This window comes from Leptidea sinapis, chromosome 36 (genome assembly GCF_905404315.1).
Source record: "Leptidea sinapis chromosome 36, ilLepSina1.1, whole genome shotgun sequence".
Classification (NCBI taxonomy): Eukaryota; Metazoa; Arthropoda; class Insecta; order Lepidoptera; family Pieridae; genus Leptidea; species Leptidea sinapis.
In genome coordinates this window covers 1,617,404-1,632,689 of record NC_066300.1, presented here as the reverse complement: position 1 = coordinate 1,632,689, position 15,286 = coordinate 1,617,404, and the positions used below count along the sequence as shown (strand labels likewise).

The window sequence follows — 15,286 nt, the reverse complement described above, 5'->3', positions numbered from 1 at the left end:
TTTCAGTTTTTGAAGTCGGTTTTTTTAAACGTGGTTTTTTTTGTAATATTATGTCACATGATGTCTTCTTCGTATTGAATCATTCTTCTGTACGAATGTTTGTTGGTGCTGTGTTCGAGCTTTAGAAATCGATCGTATTAATTTTTTACCAACGACATAAATAATAATCAACCAAGATAATAATTTATCTTCTAATAAAATATATATACAGTATGGTCTGTATACCTATGAAATAAATAAAAATATGAGTCATACTAGTCCATAGGACTATCGCAAAATTAATTATTTAATTAAAAACTTTAGATTGAAAAAGTGAAACTTTCAAACAACTGTTTAACCTTATTGCTGCCGCCGAATTCCACCTTCGCACGACACGCCACAGGTTAGAATATCATCCACACAATCTAGATGTGTGGCGGTCCTCCACAGTGCGGTTTTCAAGGAGTTTCTTCCACGTACTACAAAGCTGTGGAATGAGCTTCCTTGTGAGGCAAAAAAAAAGCGCGTACCTACCCCTTCCTTAAAGGCCGGCAACGCTCCTGTGATTCCTCTGGTGTTGCAAGAGATTGTGGGTGGCGGTGATCACTTAATGCCAGGTGACCCGTACGTTTGTTTGTCCTCCTATTCAATAAAAAAAAATGTACTAAGAGTTACTGTACAGACGACGTACATTGATTGACCTCTCTTTATTTCGGTATAACTGAACTGAACTTTAAATTCAATATTGTGCATCTTGTTTTATATTTAAAAAAAAAACTCGCCCGTATACGCTAACGTCAAAGAAAAAATAAATGTCAAATTCACCGTAAAAAGCAATAACAATTAACAAACTTAAAAATACAAATTACACATGTACACACATACAGTAGTAGAAAGTGTCCATTTCAGCTTGATTCCTTCGAAAGGAAATCACATAATCCATTCGCCCAGAAGACTCGCGATACACTGGTCACTGATGAATGATGACTGAAGTGGTGAACATTCAAATAAGGAAAAAAATTAGTCTTGAATAGGGAATACCTCGCAATTATAATTTATCGATACTTTTTAAAACTTATTTAGCAACCATTACCAAATTCTTGGTAGGACAAGAATAGGATACAATAGGATACAATTATTTTTGTGTTATTCGAATGCTATTATAATTTTAACAAATTATAAATTAAAACTTCTAGCAAGTATTTTTTTACGATTAAACTTACGAAACTACTGTTTTGTGAGTTGTGAGTGACTAAAAGGGTTTTTTGATGTGGCGGAGTCATGCAGTCGTCCTATGACGACAGTGCATCTGACTCGTTCGGTTTAAGTTATTCACTCGCACAAAAAACCGCCGTTAACAATAATATGGGTATATGTGTTCGTTGGGGAGATGACGACCTCGCTTCATTTTGTGTTTTCTACCGCACTTATCCTAAGATTTCTTTCATCCCTACCTAAGAATCCCTTTATGACGTATCTATCATCATCATCATTTTGTTGCGTCATCCGTGGATGAGAGAAGAGTGAGAGAGAGTCTTAACAAAGCAGTTTTCAAGGACCTACTCCTTTCATTTCTTTCTTGAGTTCTCTCCTGTGATACCCTGGTATTGCCACAAAGTGTGAGCGGGGATGATCAACAGATTACCTAAATTCTCGCTTTTCCACCTATTCCATAAAATTATTTGGAACCTTTTTAAGACTTTAGCCTCAACGTTTCTAAGTAAGTAGTAAGTTTTCTTAGCAGAAAAAGTAAATTAAAATGTACGCTGCAAAATAAATTTAAACGTAACAAAGGATTTGCATCTCTCGGTGATTATTCAGTCAGATATAATTTAGTCTAAATCTAGGTTCAGTTTAAATAATTTAGTTGCGATTCGAGCGACCTCTGAACAATATGAGATATTTAATAATATTATGTTTATTGTTGTATTTTTACACTTTAAGCCCAGTGAAAACAGCGTCAATTGTAAGTTTTATTAATTTAATTTATTTGTTAATAACATATAGCCTATTTATTCTTGTGAGCAATATTTGTGTTTTGGTATCATGGCAAAAATGGTCTTAGCAATTTTAACGATGTTTACTATACGGGTTTTTATGGGAGCGATAAACCAACTTATATAACAGCCAGCAGGGATACTTAAGTATTAGGTAAAACATCACGGGTATTTTCCCTAGGATCAGTGCCGGGCTAAGCAAGCGCGGGGCCAGTAGCGAATTATTTCAAAGAGTCTTTGATCTATATTGGAAATAGTCGGATACCGGGTGTCTGACGTGAATTGTATTAATAGGAAAAGTTGTAACGTTTCACGTTTTTGTATCTTAAGTTTTGATCAAGCAGAGATGTGTGGGTTTAAATATGTGGGGCCCCCTTTCGCGCGGGGCCCGAAGCAATTGCTACTCTTGCCTTGCTTTTTGGGCAATCCGGCACAGCCTAGGATTAGCTCAAGCTCATAGAACCGCTATTATAGGAGGAGTGTACCACTTACTAGTCGTAAGCCAGTCTTGCTCAACTTTGGTAAAAATTATATAAGCGTTAAACTATTAGCTGCCTCTAGTTACCATGCAGCGCTAGAAAGCGCTTAAAGGGTATAATTTACTTTAATGTAATTTGTCTAATTTACATGACCAAAAAGTCGTAAGCACTGTGAAATTCTTGTCGCTTACGCGATTCCGCTGTACATTTTACACCGCAGATTTAACAGATTTAGTACCTACCAAGATTTTATGCTGAAATTCATTGTGAAATGTCACTCCTTGTGTTTTGGTTTTGTTTTGAGAGTTATTGGGTAAATCCACGGAACAGAAAAAACTAGTGGAAGTGGCATGTGGGCGTTACCCTGTCGCCACTATTGTGTACAAATGTACCTACTCGAGGCTCAAGTGAGGCCAGTCATTAGATGTCAAGTGTAGCATAATTATCTTTTAAAAAAATACAAATATTCCTTATTGCCCCATTTTGGACTGTAGAAATCATAATCGCAATAAAAATATGCCCAATGAAGGGATTTCCTATCATCGGTAATCATAATTTTCCGATTTAAATGCAATTAATATTTTTTTTGTGTTATGCAAATTATACAATTAAAAATGAACCAATATATTACGACGTATGGTTCGTTTACCTTTACGTTTAATCGATGTAACTTATGTTAGAATTATTAATATAAACAATAAAAAATATCTTGCTATTCAACAAGTGCATGCATGTACATATCGATACAATTTCATCGAAATAAATTTTATCTTTATAAATTGTATTCAAGTATTGCTCTTTTCCATGCATCATGCGATATGGGTGTAAGTAAGCAAAATGATATGGTTGTGGTAATTGTGTACAAGAAAGACTACGATGAATTAAAATTAATAGTTTTAATTGTCTCTTAGGTACAGCTTATTATTATTTAACAAATAAGTATACGATTCCAGTTAAACTAAATAAGCGTTAATTTTTAAATAAAGACCAATATATTTTTTTAATTAAATTTTCATATTTGGCGTATATTGAAGTTCCACCGATAAGGTCCAGTAGAGGAAATACGTCATAGAATTGTAAAAAATACCTAGAACGAAAACCATGAAATCTGGAAATGTTTGCCATCATTGTAGCATAATGTACATTATGATATAAAATATCATATATCATAAGACTAACAAGATTTCAAATACTTCATCAGTACTTATAGCTTCTCTTTTTATTAATCATTCGTTATTGCTTGTTTTGTAAATTTTCTTTCCGCACGCGCATTACGTTTGGAAGCAGTACGGTTTATAAAATCTCATGTTTTACTGGCCCTGGGTTTAAACAGAATAACGATGAATACTTATAAAAAAAACCTGTTTTATGCGTGTATTACTTCCCAGGTAAACATAATATTATTATTGTAACTTTCCATGGCTGTTCGTGTACGCTGACTTGATTTTATTTGAATTGAGCAAAATATTGTCCATCCTTTCAAAGAAAACTATACCTAAGAAGAAATATTAGTCTATTATTATTTTAGCTTACGACGTACTTTATCGGTAATATACTTTATCAACCCTGATTACATCATTTCTAGTTTTCACTAACTTATCGATATGTTTTTTAATTTTTCCTACAACAATAGATATTTTGACAGAAGTCAAATCTATGGTTACAGAGTTCCTATTCCTTCAAGTTTTTATATGTTATTTTTTGCAATTTAAGAAAAAGTTCTGAGCTTGTCATAATCACTTTAACAATATGATATTAGCGTAATTGTATTAAGTTCGAAATTGATGTAAATAAATTTGTAGTTATGTCTTTTCGTGATTGTGAATTAAGGCCTATCATAAAGCCGGAATTAAGTGTGTATATTACATATTTAAAAGATAAATGTGTGAGTTTGGCGTCATCGATTTCCATAGTAAAATGACATGATGACACTTCTAATAGTATTTTCTGTTCTGTGGGTAAATCAGTATATAAATCTAAAACACAACAAGTGATATTTTAAATAAATTCGCCCTGTGCTTCCCCGGGGCGTATAAAGAATAGGGGAGTCCCAGGCCCAAGGGTGTCGTTAGAGGCGAGTAAGGGCTTTTTAGAAGTGGGAGAGTCACGCTGCCGTCTGATGACGTCAGCACAATCGGGCCAGACTCGTCCGGGTTAATTACCACACTCGCAAAGAATACCGGCGTGAAGTAGCGGCCTAGTGCCGCTATGTTTCGTATGGGTTAGTGTCAAGGACCGGGTTTGCGGCGCTGGGCTCAAAGGATCCGAACTGTAAAGTTCTAAAGAGGAAATATAACCCATGCGAAATAGAAGCACGTCGTCAAAATCGGCGAGTAGCTTTCCAGTTACCCGACCGGAACACGAAAGCAGCTCTTGGTAACTTCAACCAGGCGTCCCTGCCGCCGTTGCACATGAGGAATGACACCCTGGCCCATACGGCAAAAGAGAAAGCCGATCTCCTGTGCGCTCTTTTTGCCTCCAACTCGACTCTTGACGACAACGGAGAAACACCGCCAACCATCCTATGGTGTCAGAGCTATGCCTGAAGTACAGAGCAGACAGAAAACTGTTAGGCGAGCTCTGTTTTCGTTGGAGCGGGCTGGATGGCATTTCTCCAATCGTGCTTAGAACGTGTGCCCCTGAGATGACGCCGGTGCTAACGCGTTTATTCCAGCACTCATATACAAAAGGCGTAGTCCCTGATTCATGGAAGTCAGCCCTTGTCCATCCAATCCAAAAAAAAGGATTCGCCTTGTACTTTCTCCGGGGCGTAAAAAGAATAGGGGGAGACCCAGGCCCATGGGTGTCGTAAGAGGCGACTAAGGGCTTTTTAGAAGTGGGAGAGTCACGCTGCCGTCTTATGACGTCAGCATAATCGGGCCAGACTCGTCCGGGTTAATTACCACACTCGCACAGAATACCGGCGTGAAGTAGCGGCCTAGTGCCGCTATGTTTCGCATAGGTTAGTGTCGAGGACAGGAGGCCATCCCCCCCCCCCCCCCTCCCCCCAACAAAATATGAGAGCGGTCTTGAAAAAGAAATTACCCCAGGAGGGTACCGGCTCTACCAGAGCCGGAGAATCCCTCCCCGAGCGCTCTCGCTCGGGCTGCATTTCGTATTCTGGGGAGGGCACAGAACCGCGCTTGACCGAGGAAAAACGAGGCAGTAACACCACGGCACCCCACTCCACGCTCAACGTGGACTTTTGCAATATCAGGGAAATTCACTCCAATTTAAACGCCGTCCACCACCACCTTGAGACGGCGCAGCCGGCCTTGTGTTTACTTACGGAGACGCAGATATCTCGTCCTAGCGATACGTCATATTTAACGTACCCCGGGTACAAAATTGAGCACAATTTTTTGCCTCATGCCGGGGTATGTGTGTACGTTAGGGAGAATATCTGCTGTCGCCGTCTCGGCAATTTTGAGGGTAGGGTCCTGTCTACTCTCTGGCTCCGCGTAGATTTAGAGGACCGCGTCCGCATTTATGCGTTTGTCTTCAGGTCCCATAGTGGTAACGCAGAAACCGACCATCTCATGGGCTGCGTTCAAGCGGCACTTGACGACGTGCTTGCACAGATTCCCTCCGCTGAAATCGTAGTCTTGGGTGATTTCAACGGGCACAATGCCGAATGGCTTGGATCACGCACCACAGACTACGCAGGGCGATCTGTGCATAATCTTGCATTGGTGTATGGTCTGTCCCAATTGGTTGAGTCTCCAACGCGGCTCCCGGATGTGGATAGAGGGAGTGTAGTCCCTATCCGACGCCAACGTCGCAGACCACCAGCGACCCGCCGCGATTGGCACTACAGATTGGGATAGGATGCGTTCCTTTTTTGCATCCTACCCTTGGGGAAGGTTTGTTTAGCTTCTGACGATCCTAGTGCCTGCGCCGTTGCAGTAGCCGATGTGATACTACAGGGCATGGATATTTTTATACCAAGCTCTGTAGTACCGACCGGTGGCAGATCACAGCCCTGGTTCGATGCGTCAGTTAAAGCAGCATCTGACTGCAAAAAACAGGCGTATCGAACTTGGGTTGCGGCGCTGGGCACAAAGGATCCGAACTGCAAAGTTCTTAAGAGGAAATATAACCGTGCCTCCAGATTTTTTAAGAAAACTGTTAGGCGAGCTCTGTTTTCGTTGGACGTCAGGAAGTCGAGCGGGCTGGATGGCATTTCTCCAATCTTGCTTAGAACGTGTGCCCCTGAGTTGACGCCGGTGCTAACGCGTTTATTCCGGCAGGAGGAGGAGACAGTTCGGATCCGGCAAACTACAGACCTATTGCTATTACCTCCCTGCTCTCCAAAATCATGGAGAGCATAATCAGCCGCCAGCTCTTGGTATATCTAGAGGGTCACTAGTTGATCAACGACCGACAGTACGGCTTTCGCCATGGTCGGTCGGCAGGAGATCTTCTGGTATACCTAACACATAGATGGGCGGCGGCTATTGAAAGCAAGGGGGAAGTCCTGGCAGTTAGCCTGGATATAGCGAAGGCCTTTGATCGTGTACGGCACATAGCGCTCCTCTCAAAACTTCCATCATTTGGGCTTCCCGAGAGCTTGTGCAAGTGGACCTCCAGCTTCCTCACTGGGCGTAGCATACAGGTCGTTGTCGACGGATATTGCTCGAACCCGAAGCCCGTGAATGCTGGAGCGCCCCAAGGCTGTGTGCTATCTCCCACGTTGTTTCTTCTGCAGATCAATGACATGTTGGACACCTCCAACATACATTGCTATGCAGATGACAGTACTGGTGATGCCGTATACACGGGCCATGCAGGTCTCTCTCGGGAAATCGTCGACCAGTGCCGGGAGAAACTTGTGTCGTCTATCGAGTCCTCTCTCGAGAAGGTCGCGGAATGGGGTAAATTGAATCTTGTCCAATTCAACCCCCAGAAGACTCAAGTTTGCGCGTTTACCACTAAAAAACCCCATTTGTCGTATCACCGCTCTTCGACAACACTTCTCTTAAAGCCTCGTCTAGTATCGGAATACTAGGTCTCGAATTCTCGCGCGATTGCCAATTTCGGGGCCATCTGGAGAGCAAAGCCAAATTGGCTTCGAAGAAGCTGGGCGTCATCAATAGGGCACGGCAACACTTCAAGCCGGCCCACATTCTAGCGCGCTACAAAGCGCAGGTCCGGCCACACATGGAGTATTGCTGTCATCTCTGGTCTGGCGCACCCCAGTATCAGCTCGATCCATTTGACCGCGTGCAACGCAGAGCAGCTCTGTAAACGGCTGGATCACTTGGCGTTGCGTAGAGACATCGCTTCATTGTGAGCTACCGCATTTATCACGGTGAGTGTTCCGAAGAGCTGTTTCACCTAATTCCTGCCGCCGAATTCCACCACGACATGCCAAAAGTTAGGATATCATCCCCACCATCTGGATGTGTGGCGGTCCGGCAACGCTCCTGCGATTCCTCTGGTGTTGCAATAGAATGTGGGTGCAGGTGATCACTTAACACCAAGTGACTCGTAAGCTCGTTTGTCCTCCTTTTCCATAAAAATAAAATTAACTCTAGCACTCAACTGCGTGCCATAGCAATAGCTTTATATGCTTAGCATGGACTAAGTGAGTTGACTACAGCTGGTCAAATTTTGCTGGCTTATTTAGTTTGCACTACATAATATTTATTACCTCTAAGAATTTTTACAGAAACCTCCGAAACAGGAGCGAGGCACAATCGACTACGTGAACCCGAAGTATGTGTCTCACGCACACATGCTCACTGTTAGGAAAAGCAGAGACTCGGCATACACTTCAACGATCACCGTGACTACCCTGAAAACCTTTGGGAACAATGTAACGGTAAGAAGTCAACGCCAGGATATAGGTAATTGGGTGCCTAATATCAATGATGGAGGGGTAATCGATAATCACCGGCACAAGAAGGCCCTTTATCTGGTCAAGATCGCCGGAATACATTGGATGAGGGAAGCGCAGGACCGATCGTCGTGGAGATCTTTGAGGGGAGGCTTTTGTTCAGCAGTTGTCGTTTTCCGACTGAAATGATGAATAACCTGCTGTCACGTGAGCACGGAACACATTGTATTAAATTATCCTATTCTTTCACAATAAATTCATTTTCTTTAGAAATTTGATTTTGTTAAAAAATGTTTAGTTGCTTACGAATATGTACCTTAGTTTCTGCAGTATATTCTCATATTGTTAATTTATTTTATTAGAAGAACCCTAAAAATATTATTTTAAAAATAAAAAACAACGTTATAATGTAAAAAACCATCCTAAAATTTAAATTAGTACATGTCTTTTTTGCTGGGTTTCCAGTAGCCGTATTGAGGCGAGAAGATAGTACGAGGGGTGGCTGATATAAAATCTACTTTGTTAAAGAAAGTTTTGAAAATCGAACTGGCCACTGCAAAATCATATTCTATATTTATTCCTTTTTCAAAATTATGACGCTTATTTTTTTTCGCTTGCTTTTGTTTTTTTGGCGCGGCTTTGATTTCACCATGTCGAAAGAAAATTGTAAAATGATGAAATTTGAGCATCGAGCAGTGATTAAATTCCTAAGTAAAGAAGGAAATACGCCTACGCAGATCAGAGAGCGCATGTTAAAGGTGTTTGGTGATTCAAGTCCTTCTGAATTCGTCATAAAGTTTTGGTCGAAGCAATTTAAACATGACCGTGAGAGCCTGGAAGACGACCCACGTAGTGGAAGGCCAATTTCTGCTGTTACCGCAGATAATGTTGAAAAGGTGAAGAACCTGATTCTTGCAGATCGGCGAATCAAGCAGTGGGAGATAGCCAGAGATGTGGGCATTAGCAAGGAACGAGTTCATGAAATTATTCACGAACATTTGGGCATGTCCAAGGTGAGCGCGCGTTGGGTCCCTAGAATGTTGACCCCTTTGACAAACAAAGGCGAGTAGAATGTTGTCAGGCATTTCTAGACGTGGTCAAAGGAAAAGAAGAAGAGACTATCTCTCGAATTGTGACCTGTGATGAAACTTGGATTCGCCAGTGGGATCCGGAAAGCAAACAAGAGTCAATGCAATGGAAATTTAAAGGAGAAAAGCCGCCAAGGAAGTTCAAGGTTCGGCCATCGGCTGGAAAACTAATGGCCACCGTATTTTGGGATGTCGAAGGGATTTTGATGATAGATTATTTGCCTAAAAATACAACAATGAATGCTGAATATTATGCAAACTTGCTTGACCAGCTTCGTGAACAAATCAAAGAAAAGCGGAGAGGCAAACTCAGCAAAGGTGTTCTGATTTTACAAGACAATGCTCCTGTACACACAGCCTTAACGGCGAGGTCAGCCCTGAGCAAAAACGGCTTCACAGAAATTAACCATCCACCTTATAGTCCAGATCTGGCTCCCTGTGACTATTTCTTATTCAAAGATTTAAAGAAAAAATTGAGGGGTCGCAGATTTTCGACGGACGAAGAAATGAAGGAGGCTGTGACTGACCATTTTGACGAGCAAAATAAAAATTACTATTATAACATAGGCATGATGTCACTTATTTGCAAATGTCATAAGTGTATTTCACTTGCAGGAGACTATATAGAAAAAAAAAAAACTAGCCATCAAAGTCTTTTCTTTCATAGTTAGGTAGATTACTTATCAGCCTCCCCTCGTACTTTGAATATTTTCCGCGCCTCTGTATCACGGGCCAAGTGTTTGACGCCAAACGGCACAAAGATGTAAGAGTCACTGAGATCGATATATTTGCGACGTTAGCTGTCTTCGTCTTTTAAATTCAAAGAACGAGAAGATATTGTGGGCAACTCTGATGAACGTACCATTGAAATAGCCTGTGCAGATGTCAAGCGCGCCATTGTTGTTAGTATATACAGTCAGTTAGCCTCTTTTAATATTGAGGTCAATAAATGTACTAAAATTAAAAAGTTTACGTTTGTTACAAATACGATGTATGAAATTTGTGGAGTCTCTTACAAAGCTCAGTGGTTTTCCGGTCACAGTCTGACAAAATACTTGCCTGTATGACGTGAACTTTAATATGTAGGCGCGTTAATTTGACTCATAATGGGAAGTAAAGGCCAGTTTGGTTTATGTATTCGGCAGGTGTTGGGTTCATTGGACGCACTTTCTTTCTTCGTCTGATAACGAGGATAGGAACAACAACATTGTTCAATTTGGAAGTTACACGAGCTGTGGGGTTGTAGTTTACCTTTTTTATAAGTGCTGGTATCACTGACTGTCCCTGTCCAGCCGCGCACTACGAGCCCAAGTCCGCAGTAAGAGGTAGGACGTTATCGCGAACCCACCACGCTCACCCCTGATAAAGGGCCTCTGAATGGTCCGAAACTAGTCGGTACCGACAAAAACGTGCGTAAAGCCGTATTAATAAATTATTTAATAATGACTCACGAAACTTTTAATAATTTAAATTATTTGGAATGTTATTAACTGAGAATCTGGAAGAGTGAAAGACCGCAACATTGAATACAATCTATCAATAAACAATACAATAATTCAATCTCAGCAGGAAGCTGCTACTGCTTTTGAGATTTTTTTTCTGTCATTCCAGTCTCTATCACAAACATTCTTGTCTCATCCACCAGTGTTGCTGAGTCACTTCTTCTGGAAAATGTTAGAGAACGTCAACAAATTTTCAATTTTAGATGATGATATATGGGGAATTTCTGTTAAAATAATAAGTTCAATAATTGATGTCATAGCTCCATATCTTGCAATAATTGTATGAATCATGACGTCGTGTTTCCTGACATTCTGAAACATAGTAAAATTACACCAATATTTAAATCTGGTTGCTCTTCTGTCCTGAATAACCATCGTTCTGTGTTGGTTTTGTCGACCCTAGTAAAATTTTTGAAAAAATAATTTTAAGCCAAATTACTTTAACTCTCAAAAGTTAGTTCATTTGAAACAATTTGGCTTTACTAGGGGACGTCCAACAACGGATGCAGGTGTTGAGCTAATCAAGAATATTTTTGATGCCTGGGAGGAATCGCAGAATGCAATTGTTATCTTCTATGATTTATCTAAGGCTTTTGATTGTGTTCAACAGTCAACGCTGGTAAGGAAGCTGTGTCACTGTGGCATAAAAGGATCTGCACTCGATCTTCTGATTTCACATCTAAACCATAGAATTCAGAAGGTCAACGTAAACGGCAGCAGATCTACTGAGACTCCACTCAGTATGGGTGCAACCCAACGGTCTATTCTTGGACAGTTCCTCTTCTTTATCTATATAAATGATCTTCCTAATATTATAGAGAAAAAACAGAGGTAGTATTGTTTGCGGATGACACTTCACTGATTTTCAAAGTTGAAAGAAACCAAGCTATGTGTGACGAAGTGAACGATATTCTATGGGACATCGTGTACTGGTTTAGCGCTTATAACGTATTGTTAAATAGCAAGAAAATGAAATATATAAAACTTACCGTACCAAATGTCAAAAATTTAGATGCAAGTGTTTTGTTAAACGGAGAGGTGATAAAACCAGTGGAATCTTCTATATTTCTTGGCATAACTCTAGATTCCAAATTACAATTATTGAAGGATTGGCGAACAGACTTTGTTCTGCAGGATACGCGGTTAAAAAGATTAGACAATTAACTGACATAGATAAGGCGCGACTAGTATCCTTTAGTTATTTTCATAGTATTATGTCCTATGGTATATTGCTATGGGGCAATTCAATGCCGATATTAATACAATATTTGTGCTGCAGAAGAGGGCTATTCGCGCTATTTATAACCTAGGAATTATTATCCTATAGAATTATTGAGAGCAAAATTCAAAGAAATTAACATCTTGACTGTTGCTTCTCAATATTTTCTTGATAATGTAATTTATGTTCATAAAAACTAATAATGCCTACTAAACTTATAATGCCTACTACTCGGCTAAGTCAAGTTAGTAAGCCTTTTGTGGGTCGATGTATATGCATTTACAAGATCCCAGAAAATGTTCAAAAGAAAAGTGTTATGTTATTCAAAAGAATTGTAAAAAATTGTGTGGTAAAGGTGACCATTACATAAATGACTTTCTTAATTATACCACAGATTGGGAATGGAGCGACTGCCCTCAGGCTATAAGTTTAATTGTACAATATTACTTTGTACACATATTTTTTGATGAAAAAAAAGCTCGTTGAGTTTGTGCCCATTTTTCTTAGGTCTGAGGCATTCGTTTTGAATGGGTGGTAGATTTGACTTTCAATAAGTGATGTCACATCCCATTCTGAATAAAAATATAATCAAATTCTAACTTGTTTTTTTAAAGAAAACTTTTATTTTTCAGGCAACGTTTGGGTTTACATTTCAAAACCAAAATCTTTCGATTACGCTTAAATTGTGTGATTGTTTTAAGTACTCCTGGTTCCAGACCTTCTTGAAGCGCCACTCCAACATCATATCCTGTCCAATCGTTCCGGTAATTATGATTATATTGTAAGATTATAAATTGTTCAGAACGGAAGAGTTGGAAAACGTAGATGAAGGCGAATTTTCTGCGATCAGCGATGGAGTATTAAAATATTTTTTAATTTAAACTTGTTTTGTCGCGTTATGGAAAAACTTTCAGAGTGAATTTTACGACGCGCGCGCACACCAAATTTGACATCCAAATGTTAGTTGGTCAACTAGACCATATGTATTATACTTCAGTTACCATTAGCCTCTAGTAAGTACCACTCACAACAAATGGACGAGAAATAAATAATATTCAATATTGTATAAAGTTGTAAAGTAAAATAAAAATGGTTTATTTCTAGTTGTATATAAATAATTTTATGATACTTAAATAAACGTTATATAAGTAAATACTGCGGTATAATAATATTTTCATTGGTAGTATTTATTCCTTACAAGTTGACCCTACAGACGTTGTTCTGTATATAATAAATAAAATAATGTTTTTTTTATGAATTTGTCAATAATATATCATAAAATCAAGAATTGCTTCGTAAAAATGCACCCTGTTGTTGTAATAAAATTGTTTCACAGCATAACTGTCAAACCGTTGCGTCAATAAATTCGACAGGGTACGCATCAAAGGAAAAACATATTTGTTGTTTTTATTTAATTCCGAGTATTTTCCTATTTATTCACCTTTTAAACCTTCTCTGTACTTCCACAAATAATTCAAGACCAAAATTAGCCAAATCGGTCCAGCCGTTCTCGAGTTTTTGCGAGACTAACGAACAGCAATTAATTGTTATATATATAGATTTATTACAGTACTCCTCTTTCTACAGCCCGCGGAATAAGAATACTTAAGGATTATTATTTTGTTACGCCAAAGTATTTGCGATAATCATCGGCCTATCATGGAATTGTGGGGTAATGATGTATGCCAGGTCTTTTTAACCGACTTCAAAAAGGAGGAGGTTCTCAATACGATCGGTATTTTTGTTATGTATGTACACCGATTACTCTGAGATATTATCCGATTTACGTGATTCTTCTTTAGTTCGATGCAAAATAGATGCCATTTGGTCCCATAAAAATTTTATATAGTTTGGCCCAGTAGTTTTCATTTTATGAACATTTTTATGAAAATTTTTGTCTACCTCGGTGAAATAATTGTTTTTTGTATACGGCTTTTTTATGATTATTAGGGCTTCGCACCGACTTAAAATCTATCAATTACCTATCGATAGATTTTATGTAAATATAATATAATAGGCACATAATATTATAGTTTAGCACAATAGTATTTTATTAATATTAAAGGTAAAGGTTTGCATAAGAGGTGTATTAAATTAAATTTTTAGTTATTTCATACTTTTCTGTTTTTGAAGTCGGTTTTTTTAAACGTAGTTTTTTTATCCTTAAACCCAAAAAATCTTTACACAATAAGGCTTATTACATTTTTCATTTTTGAATTTGAACATAAAAGAAAATCACTCTTTTTTATGGAGGAGAAATGAGCGTACGGGTCACCTGGTGTTAAGTGATCACCGCCGCTTACGTTATCTTGCAACACCAGAGTAATCACAGGAGCGTTGTCGGCCTTTTTGAAAGGTGTTTGCGCTAATATCGAAGGTATCCATATCGTATCATCCTGGAAACAATGCCTGACGAAGCTCATTCCACAGCTTGGTTGTACGTGGAAGAAAATTCATTGAAAACTGCACTGTGGGGGAAGGCTTCACATATAGATGATGGGGATGATATTCTAATTAGGGGCGTGTCCGACGAAGGTGGAACTTGACGGCATGAATCAGGTCAAACTGCTGTAACTTTAAAACCAATAAGTTTCACGTACTTGATACTCATCACTGTGCAAGGTGCTGTATCCAATATACAATGCTATTACTCAGCAGCATCAAATTGAGTAGGTAATATGCTCGTATATATGTTAACTAAATATTATATTATTACTTAACTATTTTATAATTCCAGGGTACATATATAATAACGGACTGTGAGTTACCTCCAAGAGACTTCCCAATTCCAGTTCCCAATGGAGTTAGTAAAGGTCTTGCCTACTTCTCCACCGGTAAAGAAATAATTGGAGGCGGCACTATAACATTACGTAATATCTAATAATTTCACTTGTTTGACTAAATAATGTTTTATTGATATGTAAATAAAGATATATTTATGTATATAGATATTATTTTCCTGAAATATCAGTTGACTACTTATAAACTCGTTGGCAACAGCCTGAGAAAAAATATTTTCAAGCGAAGATATTACACTTAATATAATCTATAATGATCAATATAATATAAAAAACGATTGTATAAAATACTAGCTGACCCAGCAAACGTTGTATTGCCGATATTAAAATCGCGATACAAAAGTAACTGTTGATCGTAGATGGGTGAAAATTTGAAGTTGTATGT

General features: G+C 38.9%; 1 long non-coding RNA gene across 1 annotated transcript; it reads left to right on the top strand.

Annotated features, from left to right (window-relative positions):
* Window positions 1-8,133: 8,133 nt before the first annotated feature.
* On the top strand, window positions 8,134-14,960 carry LOC126975534 (uncharacterized). The gene is made up of 3 exons (XR_007731746.1): window positions 8,134-8,279; window positions 12,736-12,867; window positions 14,841-14,960. It is a non-coding gene; the product is annotated as an uncharacterized LOC126975534 (long non-coding RNA).
* The last annotated feature ends 326 nt before the right edge of the window (window positions 14,961-15,286 follow it).